Below are 11,480 nucleotides of genomic sequence, written 5' to 3'. Positions count from 1 at the left end.
TTTGAGTTAGATGTTTTATTTTATCTGTAGTACAATATATTCACTCACTAACATTCTCTCTCTTTCTCTCTTTTAGGATGTTTTGAAAAAACAAGTCTCAAAGGGCACTTTTACTGTCTCTGAGAGCAATGATATTTTGACCTTGGCTTTGGGAACCCTGAGCATGGTGGGAGAGTCAGAGGTATTGGAGCTGGGGTTTCCCCAAGTCAATTCTTCAATTTGTCGAGACAACAGAGAGTAAAATTTGCTGACAAATTGAAGGAAAGTGTCATGGAGGCAGTTAGAGAAGAAACCATGAGGACTGAAGCTAGGGCAAAGGAATCAGTTTTGGAGGTTGTCAGAGCAAAGAGGGAAATTATGTTGAAACAATTCAGTCAACTAATTCCCAATTTTGATCCCCCCAACATGCTCAAAATTCCAATACCCCAATTCCTTTACTGCTTCAAGAGCAAAGCCCAAAAAATCCAATGCCTGACAAAGCAATTTGCTTGGGGGCCACTAATGTGAGACCCCTTGTTTTGGAGGAAGAAAATGCCAAGAATGATGTTGATGCTGCTGAAAAACTGCAAGATGAAATGGTAAAATCTTTGATTGTTGCTTTGTTATGCTTTTTTTTAAAAATTTAAATAGACGTCGCTATTTATCATCACTGATGTTAGGATTTTGAAACAACGACATTATATATTTACCGACATTTTAAATCCATAAGACGTCTACTTTTTCAAAAATCTGTCGTTGTGATTTAAATACCATGACGCTTTTGCTTGTTTATCTTCAGAAAATTTTGCATTTTATTTTACAACTTGTAAATAACGACGGTTTCTATTTACCGTCGTCATAGTCATTTACTACGTCGGTTTTTTTTTTCAGAAACAGTCATCTCTTTTTTTACTAGTACTAAATCGTTTGTTTAATTGTTTTACAAGCCATCTTCACTGCATTTTATTTAGACGATTTTTTTTATAGTTTTGTGACGTTAGAACCTAAACTCAACGACGGTTTCTATTTTACCATCGTCTAAATTCTTTACTATGTCAGTATTTTCAAAATACCGTCGTTTATATTTTAATACCACGACAGTTTTAGTTAGAGTCGTTTATTTTATTTTTAACAAGCTATCTTATATTTCTTTCTTTATTTCTTGAAACAGGATGTCCAAAGCTAGACTTGCCACCTCCTCTGCTAGCCCTATGCCAATTTGTCTAGACCAAGTTGCCTTAGAACGAGACCGTGAAAGTTAACATTCCAGGGGAAGAGTTTGGGTATGAACATGATACCTTCATCTTGCTTGAGGATATTTTACAGCTTGCATCCATGGTTGAGATTAGATCCACAATGATTGCAGTATACATGAGGTAATTCTAAAAATCCAATTTTTATTTTACAATTCCCTTTTGTTTTAAATTAAATTAATTCTCATTTAATTGAATTTCATATATTTTAAGTACCTATTTGACTATTTAAAAAGGCTTATTTATCGTACATGCCCCATGTGCTTTCAAACTTGTCTCAGATTACCAGCTGTGTTTGAAAACGTCCCAAAGTACCCTCTAAGCTTTTAAAACCATCTCAAATTACCCTTCTGTTAGTTTTTTAGCCGTTCCGTTATGGGCGTTGGGTCCCACTCCGTTTTAACCTTTAATCTCTCTTTGAATAAGGGTTTCTCAATTCAAACAAAGGGGAAAATTGGGTGAGAAGGGGAAATAGGAGAAGAGGGCTTAGGGTTTGTGAAAATCTGAGGGTGGGTTCGATTTTGGGAGAAGCTGGAGAAGAAATTAGGGGTTTGGCATTAGAACTCTGAGGTGGAGTTTGAAATTGGGAGATTGTGTAGAAGATTTGGGTTGATGGAAAAAGGAGAGAAGCAACGAGAAGCAAGGCATGGCCAATGGTGTCATTGTGGGAAGTTAGCACGGATGCAGACTTCTTGGACCAGTTCAAACCCAGGGCGGAGATTTCTAGTCTGCCCAAAGTCAAAGGTAAGCATGTTTAAGATCAAATTTTTAGTCATTGTTTTGGGCATCACAAATTGATAGAGTTCTTATTGATGAAATTGTCAATGATTGATGAAATTTTCAGTCATTTTATTAGGAAATTTTCAGTCATTATTCTTTGTTGATGCAGGGAAGTGGGGACAAAGGATGTAGGTTTTTTCAGTGGTTTGATGCAGAAATGTGTGAGCGTTCAATGCCTTTGATACCTGGTTTGCTGAGGAAGATTGATAGGGTGGAGAAGGAAAATGCAAAGATTCGAGCAAAGTAAAAAATGTTGTGGGTTGCTATGTTGCTTTCCTGGTTGGTGGTGTTTGCCATGAAGATAAATTGGGCACTTTGGCAGTAGTTGAGTGGGGCACAAGAATTTGAGAACAAATGTTAATGTAATGTAAGGCACTTTGGCAGTAGTTTAGTGGGCAAATTTATTTTGAGAACAAATGCTAATCTAATGTAAGGCACTTTGGCAGTAGTTATGTTAGTGTAATGTAATGTAATGTAATGCTAGTTAAGTTTGTTAATTGTTTTTGTTTAGAGGTTACAAATGGTGACATGAATGTAATGTTAGTTAGTTAAGTAATGTAATGCTAGTTAAGTTTGATCTGTGATATGAATGGTAACTTGTTTAGAGGTTACAAATGGTGACATATTGAATGGTCAATTATGAAATGGTCGATTATCCATAACAAACATCAATAATCCCACGAACCAAATATAAGCACAAACCAAAACAGCTTCCAAAATAGGTTCCAACCATAACAGCCTTAGAAATATAAGCACCAATCAAAACAGGTTCCAAAATACCAAATAGGTTCCTAAATACCAAAACAGGTTCCAAAATAGGTTCCAACCATAACAGCCTTAGGAATATGTGCACAAACCAAAACAGGTTCCAAAATAGGTTCAAACCATAACAGCCTTAGGAATATATGCACAAACCAAAACAAGTTCCAAAACCAAAACAGGTTCCAAAACCAAAATAGGTTCCAAAACCAAAATAGGGTCCAAAACAGGTTCCAACCAAACATTCAAGGATGAAAAAAAATCTTCCACAACATTCAAGTCTTCCACAACATGTCTAGACCATCAAAGTCTTCCACAACATTCAAGGATGAAAAAAAGGATCTTTGACAAAATGGCTCCTCTGTTGATCTTTCATCCTCCTCCTATGTTGTTGTACTCGAGATAGTTTGGCAGGTTAAGATGCTTGAGATGGTTGGGATTGAGAAGCATCAGCTGCTTGAGATGGTTGGGATTGAGAAGCATCAGCTACTTCAGAAGCCTGGGTGAGAAGGCATTTGGGAACTGCTTGCTTGTTTCCTTTGCCTTAATTGCATACTCTGTTGTCCACTACTTGTGTCTCCACCATCTCTCCTTCTTACCTAAAACAAATAATAATTAGAAGTTTCTATGATATGAAATTTTGATTGGTGAAAACATAGTTGAAACCGTGGCACTTACTGCAAGTTTTTTCTTGGCAACTTTCCTCGACCTAGTAGGCTTTATGTGGGGATTTCTAGGTTCCTAATAAGCCAAGTCATCAAGTCAGAAACCAAATCAAATACATTTAAATGTAAAGCAATAAGCTTATATTGACACATACCTTACAACTAATTCGATTATGCCATTCTCCACTGCAATTGCCACACTTTAAAGGGATGCCATACCTAGGAAGCTTATATGGATTAGAAGGTTGTTTAGGTTCATCAACAGCTTGTTTTCTTGTCTTCTTAGGCCTACCAGGCTGCTTGTGGTATTTCAGAGGGAGTAATGCAGGTAAATTAATCTTCATCCACTGATCTTGGCTGGTCATAGGCATAATCATTGGTTCATAGGCTCTCAAATAAGCCTCTTTCTTGTACACTGCATCACAAAAGTCCTCTGGATTCCCATGAAACCAACTTATTGCAGCACAAGCATGCGAACATGGTATTCCATTCAAATCCCAAGCATGGCATGAACAATCGTGGGCATTCAAATCAACAACAAAGTTGCGGCCACTATGGTGCATTACTTCAAACTTATTATGTCCAGCAGCCTTAGGAATGCACCACTAAGCTTTTCCTTTGTTTTTCTCTAATATCTTTCTAATTCTTGGCCCAACTTGTCCATGCCATTTCTCACAGAAAACCCTTATTCCAGCCATCAACAACATTATATACAACCGAATTCTTTCTAGCATAGTCAAAACAGGCTTGTCTCTAGCATCCATTATGCTATTGTTGAATGCCTCACATAGGTTGTTCATAAGCATGTCACACTTGGAATCACTCTTGAAATATGCCCTACTCCAATGCGTAGGATCTTTCTCTGCAAGCCAATCATGTGCAGGTTTAGACAACTCCAACAACTTTCTCATCTCTGCATGAAACCATGGCACTGTTGTGGCCCTAGCAATTGCTTCCATTTGATGTTTCAAAGCAAGACCTCTATGTTCCATATAGAAGTTTCCATATAGATGTTTCAAACAATGTCTATGCTCTGCATGAGGGAATAGAGCATCCACAGCATCTATTAACCATTTTTGTTTGTCAGTCATAAATACATAACCATGGCTATTTGTTATATTCAGATCACCACTCAATAATTCTAAAAACCACAGCCATGTTGAATTGCTCTCAATCTCTACATATGCATAGGCAAGTGGAAACATTCCGTTGTTTGCATCAACTCCCATTGCAGAAAGCACTTGCCTAGGGTGAGGCCCTTTGACATGACACCCATGCAAGCAAACCACATGCCTACAACCATCTAAAAACCCCTATTGCAGGGTGCAAGACAGATGTAAATTCTCTGAAACCTTGGCCTATCACCTTCCATTTCAGATTTAATGATAACTGTACTTCCCACATTTCTGGTTCTTAACTCATGACAATAATCCCACAATACTTCATATTGTTTACTGTAAGACCCCTCTACAATGTCAACTGCCAAGGCTCTTGCTCTGTACAAAGTTGCTCTAGATGGTCTATAACCATAGTCTTGGTGAACTTGCTCTGCAAAAGAAGAACCAGTCCAATTTGGATTGAGCCTTAACTTCCCTGAATATCTTTCAGCCAACCAGGCAGCAGTGGCATGTATATTTTTAGTCCCCTTACTACAAACATGTGTAGGATTAAAGGTTTTCACCTGCAGGTAAGTGCTACCACTAACACTTGAAGCATGGATAACAAAGAGGGTAGCCATCTTCACATACTACTCTTATTTTGTTACGGTCATTATTCATAAATATCAACTCCCTTCCACAATTAATGGAGTATATCCTCACAGCTTTTCTAAACAACTCGGCAGTTGCAAACTTTAAACCTATTTTGAAACCTGGGTTTGCCATATCAATTTCAGGTCTGAAATCTTCACCTTTTGGCATCCTATTCTTCTTCCTTCTTACTTCACCTACTGCATCATCTTCACTTGAAGAGCTATTTGGGCAGGTAAGTGTAGGTGACTCTTGTAACACCCCGACTCTAAACTAAATTCCTAAATTAAATTTCTCAAGTTAATTTTCAAATTTACGGATTTACCCTTGGGGTAGGGGTATTTTGGTCATTTTATTACCCGGACAGAGTTTGGTGCAGTGGCTGGTATTTTTGGGTAGATCGTATTGAGTTCAGTCCGTAGACACGTAGTGGGCTCGATTCGGAGTTATAACGAAGAAGTTACGATCAAAACTTTGACAATGGCAAAACTGTAAATATTTCGAAGTTGTTTTTTTAAAACCAGATATCTCTCTCTCTCTCTCTCTCTCTCTCTCTCTCTCTCTCTCCTGCGAACCAGAAACCTCTCCCCCTTTTTTTTCATTTTTGGCTTGCGACGGCACAACTTCGCACTGTCGCCACCGCCACCACACGGGGGCACCGGTTCCGTTGGAACCACCACACTTCCTACTTTCCATTCCACCCCACCACCACCTCGATCCGCCGCCGTGGTCGCCGGAAACAGCCACGAAACGTAGCGATTTTGACAGATTTTTACCCAACTTTCGGCCTCTCGTTCTCTCTCATTTCTCCACCAAATTTGACGAGTAAGGTATGGTTTTCTACCTATTTTCCATGCTCTAGCTGATGGTTGGGTAGGATTTCGTTAATTTTGAGCATAGGTCAGCTGAATTTCAACTTAGGTTTCGGCCGATTTTGGGTTTCCGATTCCGGCCACTTCCGGTCAGTTTTTGGGGTAGGCCCAAGAACAAAAGTGACTCCAAATAGGGTGTTGTACCTAGGGTAGGAGTCTTGAGCCGAGGTGTTGAGTTTTTCCGACGAAGGGTTATCGCTTTGGACAACCACGCGCTGCCAGCGCATGTGGCGGCGCGTGGGCACTGTAGCAAACGTACATTTTTGTCTTAATGCGATCTCCTGGTTGTCACGAGTGCGTAGGATTTTATGGATCTCAATTTGGACATCGTATGACTATCAAACAGATTTTCGCATCTTGTGCGTTATCCGGGTTCGATAGGTTCCGACCGTTGGATCGACTCCATTCCAATATATGTTACTCTAGACTTTCCTAGGAACGAGTAGGATTTCACGGATCATGAATCGGAGCCCTGGATGTTCCGATTCAATAATTTAAAGTTTGATGATTTTTCGATAACCGTTCGACCGTGAGCGATCTAACCGTCCTTTTTTTTTGGACCAAACTTACGGGACTTGTGTCTTAAACCTTGTGGAACTCTTAGGAACTTCCAGATTGTTCCGTTCCTCGTACACTCGCTAGAAACCCGGGAAATTAGGATTTTAATTCAAGTTCTCGTTCGAAACCCTTTATATTAATCCCGTATTTGTATTCTGAAATAGGTACTCCGACCACGCATTCGCAGCAGGCAGGACCCTCTCAGGGTCAGGCAGTGTGGGACTACTTGTGAGTGGACTTTGTTTTCAACTTATAAGCATGGTTTTATAATGAGAATTTTATGCATATGATTTAAATAGTCATTGAAATGCATGTTATATTTAATAGTTAAATTCTTTATTTTCATAAAGTATTGGTAATATATTTGGGTTTTGACATATTTGAGTATCTTGAGTATGTATATGGATTTTGAGAATTTATATATATGTTTGGCTATGTGTGGGGTACTTGGGTTGTTGAGATGAGATTTTGGAAAGTGATGAGTATAGAATGTCAGTTTGGAGTGCTATAAGCACTACCCTATGTACCTCCCCTGATTTGGAACTTGGATACGGATACTTGAGATACTCGGGGCATCCTTGACGGGATGTTGCTGTAGACCCTTGATTGGGTAGTCTGCGCGCGTAGGACTGGTCACAGACGTACAAGTTTTGAGGGTATCGACTGTACGTGCTGGCTGAGAGTTAGTCCCCCGGTTGGACGGCTCGTTCCCTAGTTACATGGTGAATTGAGGACTCTTCATGGGGACTCTGCCATGGTGACTAGTCAAACAATCCCCCGGTTGGATTGTTTCCCCGGTACAACTAGGTGTTGGTCATATTTATATTATTATTATATATATGTATATATATCTCTATATAATATATATTTACATATGTATATAACTATTCATTCATTCTTGTTTTTCGGTGAGGATACTTCCTTGCCGGTCGTGCCAATGGGTACGCTTTCGAGAGTTTGGTTTGGGACTTATAATATTTAATTGGTGGGTTTGTTTAGTGTTCTGTTTGGATTTCGGACTTGGCATCCGGCATTGGTTTGGTTTTGACATATATAAATATTTATTTGATTTTGATGATTTGGGATACATTCGGATTTCTTGCTTGGTTTATTAAACAGTGGGGTTATATTATGTTGGTTTACACTGAACTGAACTTTATTTTTGTCCACTCACATTTTTCTGTTTTGCGCCCCCAGCCAGTAGTCAACTGAGTTCCGCAGCTGAGCCGGATCGTGTGCTCACGAGCCTTGAGCCTTCGTAGGATTTCTTCTTTCTGTTTCCCTTGAACTTCGTTTTTGTTGTATTTAAATTCCTTAGATATGCTCTGTTATCGCCCTTGCTAGGGTTTGATCTTTGAGGCCGGAGGCCTTTGTTGTAAACTGTTTATTTGCTTTAAAGCATGCTGCTGGTTGGGTACCTTAAACTGTGTTACTGAGCAGGTTGAATTTTTTTTGGGGGAATGTTCAATTTACAGGGGAGACTCTGCCAAAATTTTGGTAGAAAGTCTCGATTCTTAGTAAGTCGGCTTGGCATCGGGGAGATGTCGGTAACGAGACGGGATTCGCTCCGGTTTTCGGGAATTCGGGGGCGGGTCCTGTCAACTCTTCTCCATTGTCTAACTCATCATTTTCCTCTGCATTAGGATTATTGTCAATGCAACTACGATCCACATAACCATCAAACCACTTATCATCATTCTTCAATAAGTCAATCTCTTCATCACTCTGTGCATAGTCACTGTCTTCAAAGTCTGGATCACTGCTATCATCATCCTCAGAACAAGAATATTCTTGATCATTGCTATCATTCCCATTTGGCTTGAAGTCAAGCTCACTACCTTCAAGTACAAAACTATCACCCTGCTATTGCTTTTAGGTACCATGCTTATACAAGCTAAAAGTGTACTATCATATATTATTTGAATGAGTCTACTAGTTCCAAACTCTTCACCATAAAAACTCACATCATACCCATCGTCATATCCCAAATCTTTAGCAATTCCAAATAGCTCTAACATGGACATATAGTCAACCTCACAGTAATCAAACCAACTGACTTCACCACCCAAATAAGACCATTGACTGTCCTTTCTATTTTTAACTAGTTTACCTCTATGGAAAAACTTAAATGTGACAACCTCATCAGCATCTTTATCTGCGTAAGAGGAAGATTCACTTAACAAATGGAAAAAAACACACAAAGAGAAAACAAGGACCACACAAGGATAATACAAGGAACACCCAAGGACCACATAAGGTATATTGGGGCCAGCACAGAGTAAAAAAGTATATGAAAAAACAAAAAAAAATCTGGCAACACACCAAACTAGGAACATGCAAGGACCACACAACGACCATACCAAGACCACCACAGAGCCAAAAAGTATACAAAAAACAAAAACAAAATCCTAACAACAGTTCAATGCACATGCCAAAATCAAGAAAATCGAGTAAGAATGGGTCCACTTACATATGGGTTGAAAACCTCCAGATTCTCTAAGCACCACCATCTTCACACTTTCTAGCCTTAAAGTCTAACGCCAAACCCCTAATTTCTTCTCCAGCTTCTCCCAAAATCGAACCCACCCTTTCACAAACCCTAAGCCCTCTTCTCCTATTTCCCCTTCTCACCCAATTTCCCCCTTTGTTTGAATTGAGAAACCCTTATTCGAAGAGAGTTTAAAGGTTAAAATGGAGTGGGACCCAAAGCTCGTAACAGAACAGCTAAAAAACTGACGGAAGCGGTAACGTGAGACGGTTTTTAAAAGGTTAGAGGGTACTTTGAGACGTTTTCAAACACAAGTGGTAATCTGAGACAAGTTTGAAAGCACAGGGAGCATGTACATAAATAAGCCATTTAAAAATGGCAAATATGGTAAGCCTTGTTGGCCTCGTCGACCCTAAACAAGCTAGCGCTCAATCTGGATCGTTAACTTACAAATCCAAACATCTGTCAGACCGCCTGGAGACGACAAATGGGGACCAATTTTTCTTCATGCCTTATAATCCAGGGTTAGTCCCCTTAACTATTTAACCTATTTTCTTTGTAATTTTTCTTGGCACCTAACTATTTAACCTACATGGATTTATTATGTGTAGGGGTCATTGGGTGTTGATTATTGTGAGGCCAGCTAAGGAGATGGTATATTATATGGATTCATTGCCAAACCGCTCGGTTGACGAGTGCATGAGAAATATAGTGAATACGTAAGTTGATTTACTACATTCTAATGTGTGTTAGTAGGCTAAAATATTTGTAATTAACACTTTTTGTTGTCTTGAAATAGTGCAATCAAAATGTATAACTCTCACGTAGGCAAACAATCATCATGTAAATCAGCCATATGGAAAACTCTACACAACACTCCTTGACAACCAACAAATGTAGAGTGTGGCTACTACCTGATGTGTTTCATGAGAGATATAATTCATGATCCAGACCTAGCATTTTAGAAGAAGGTGAAAAACATAATTTAAGATTTAATTTCTTTTTTTAATACTACGACTTTTTTTCAATAACCGTCATTTTTATTCCAATAACACGTTGATTTTTGTCTTATTTTTGCAGTTTAACAAGAAAAAAGAACCAGCCAAGTACATATAAGTAGACATTGATGAAGTGAGGCTGGAATGGGCAGAATTTGTTACAAAGCAAATAGAGAATTTGACATAATTTTTATTAACAATGTTTAGGGTTTATTAACAATGTACATAATTTTTTTGTAATTATTGAACTAAATTATATGAAAGACTATGAGAGTAATTCATAAAAGCTAAATTTAAATCCTAAAAACCGATGTCTCATTTTTCTTAACACGTCTCATTATTACAAATCACCATTGTCTTATGATAGATGGAAATAAAACATCGATGGCAAATTTTAAAAATGACATGTACCTGAAAAAACACAACGGTTTATGTATAAAACTGAAGTCAACAATTTATTTTTACGGAAAGCAATAATCTAGTTTTAAAATACTAAAATATTTTGTACCGAAATACCACGACCGTTAAAAACATTAGGTAGATGTCTTAAATAACTACAACAGCGGTAAATTTACGAAAGGAGGACGTTGTAGGCCTTAAACAACGTCGGTTACTACTCGAAAGACGATGTTGTTAATGTAACCCACGGCAGTTATTCAAAACATATAGACATTTTAAGCATTAAAGATGACGGTTAGTTCATAACAAGCGAAATTGTGCACGATAAAAAATGTCGGTGCTTAAACTACCGACGTTTAAATGAACTTGGACGACGTTTGACGTTGTTTAACGCCGTTGTAAATGCATGCAACGTCAGTTATATACACGTGTCATTTCATATTAATGTGACTTTTATATTGTATTGAATTCCTAATACACATAATAAATTCAAAAAAAAAAATCAAAAATAAACCAACAAATACTATGCACTCATTGAGACAATGTCTTCCCCCTAATGGTTTGAAACATGAAATTTTAGTTTTCAAAATTACAAGTGATAACAAAAGTCAAAAAAATTTAGAGACAAAGCACAATAGTCCTTATACTTTCATAACATAACCCTAAGGTTTATGTGATCCATTGGTGGCCATAAATACAAATAAATGAAATCCTAATTTTTAGCCTACTAATATAGAAGGCCTTGTTGTAAGGAGTCCATAGCAATTTTTGGTTTATTTTTCTCATACTTATGTATTTTTTTTTTTATAATTATTGTAAAATTTAGGGTTTAAGCTTTGGGGTTTAGGGTTTAGGGTTTAGGGTATATTGAAACGATGCCGGTTTTCTCTCCACAGTTTTTGGTCAATTACGCTCGTTCGAAGCCCTGGAAAACCAAAGCACACCTAATTATTTAATATTTAAGACGTCGGTTTTTTTAAG

At 38.1% G+C, this 11,480-nt stretch overlaps 1 long non-coding RNA gene across 1 annotated transcript; it reads left to right on the top strand.

Moving 5' to 3' along the window:
• The first annotated feature begins 8,631 nt into the window (after positions 1 to 8,631).
• LOC117613196 lies at positions 8,632 to 10,319 on the top strand. The gene is made up of 4 exons (XR_004583680.1): positions 8,632 to 9,626; positions 9,714 to 9,821; positions 9,902 to 10,073; positions 10,183 to 10,319. It is a non-coding gene; the product is annotated as an uncharacterized LOC117613196 (long non-coding RNA).
• The last annotated feature ends 1,161 nt before the right edge of the window (positions 10,320 to 11,480 follow it).

This window comes from Prunus dulcis, unplaced genomic scaffold (assembly GCF_902201215.1).
Source record: "Prunus dulcis unplaced genomic scaffold, ALMONDv2, whole genome shotgun sequence".
Classification (NCBI taxonomy): domain Eukaryota; kingdom Viridiplantae; phylum Streptophyta; class Magnoliopsida; order Rosales; family Rosaceae; genus Prunus; species Prunus dulcis.
The sequence above is the reverse complement of the archived record's forward strand: the minus strand, read 5'-3'. Positions and strand labels throughout refer to the sequence as shown.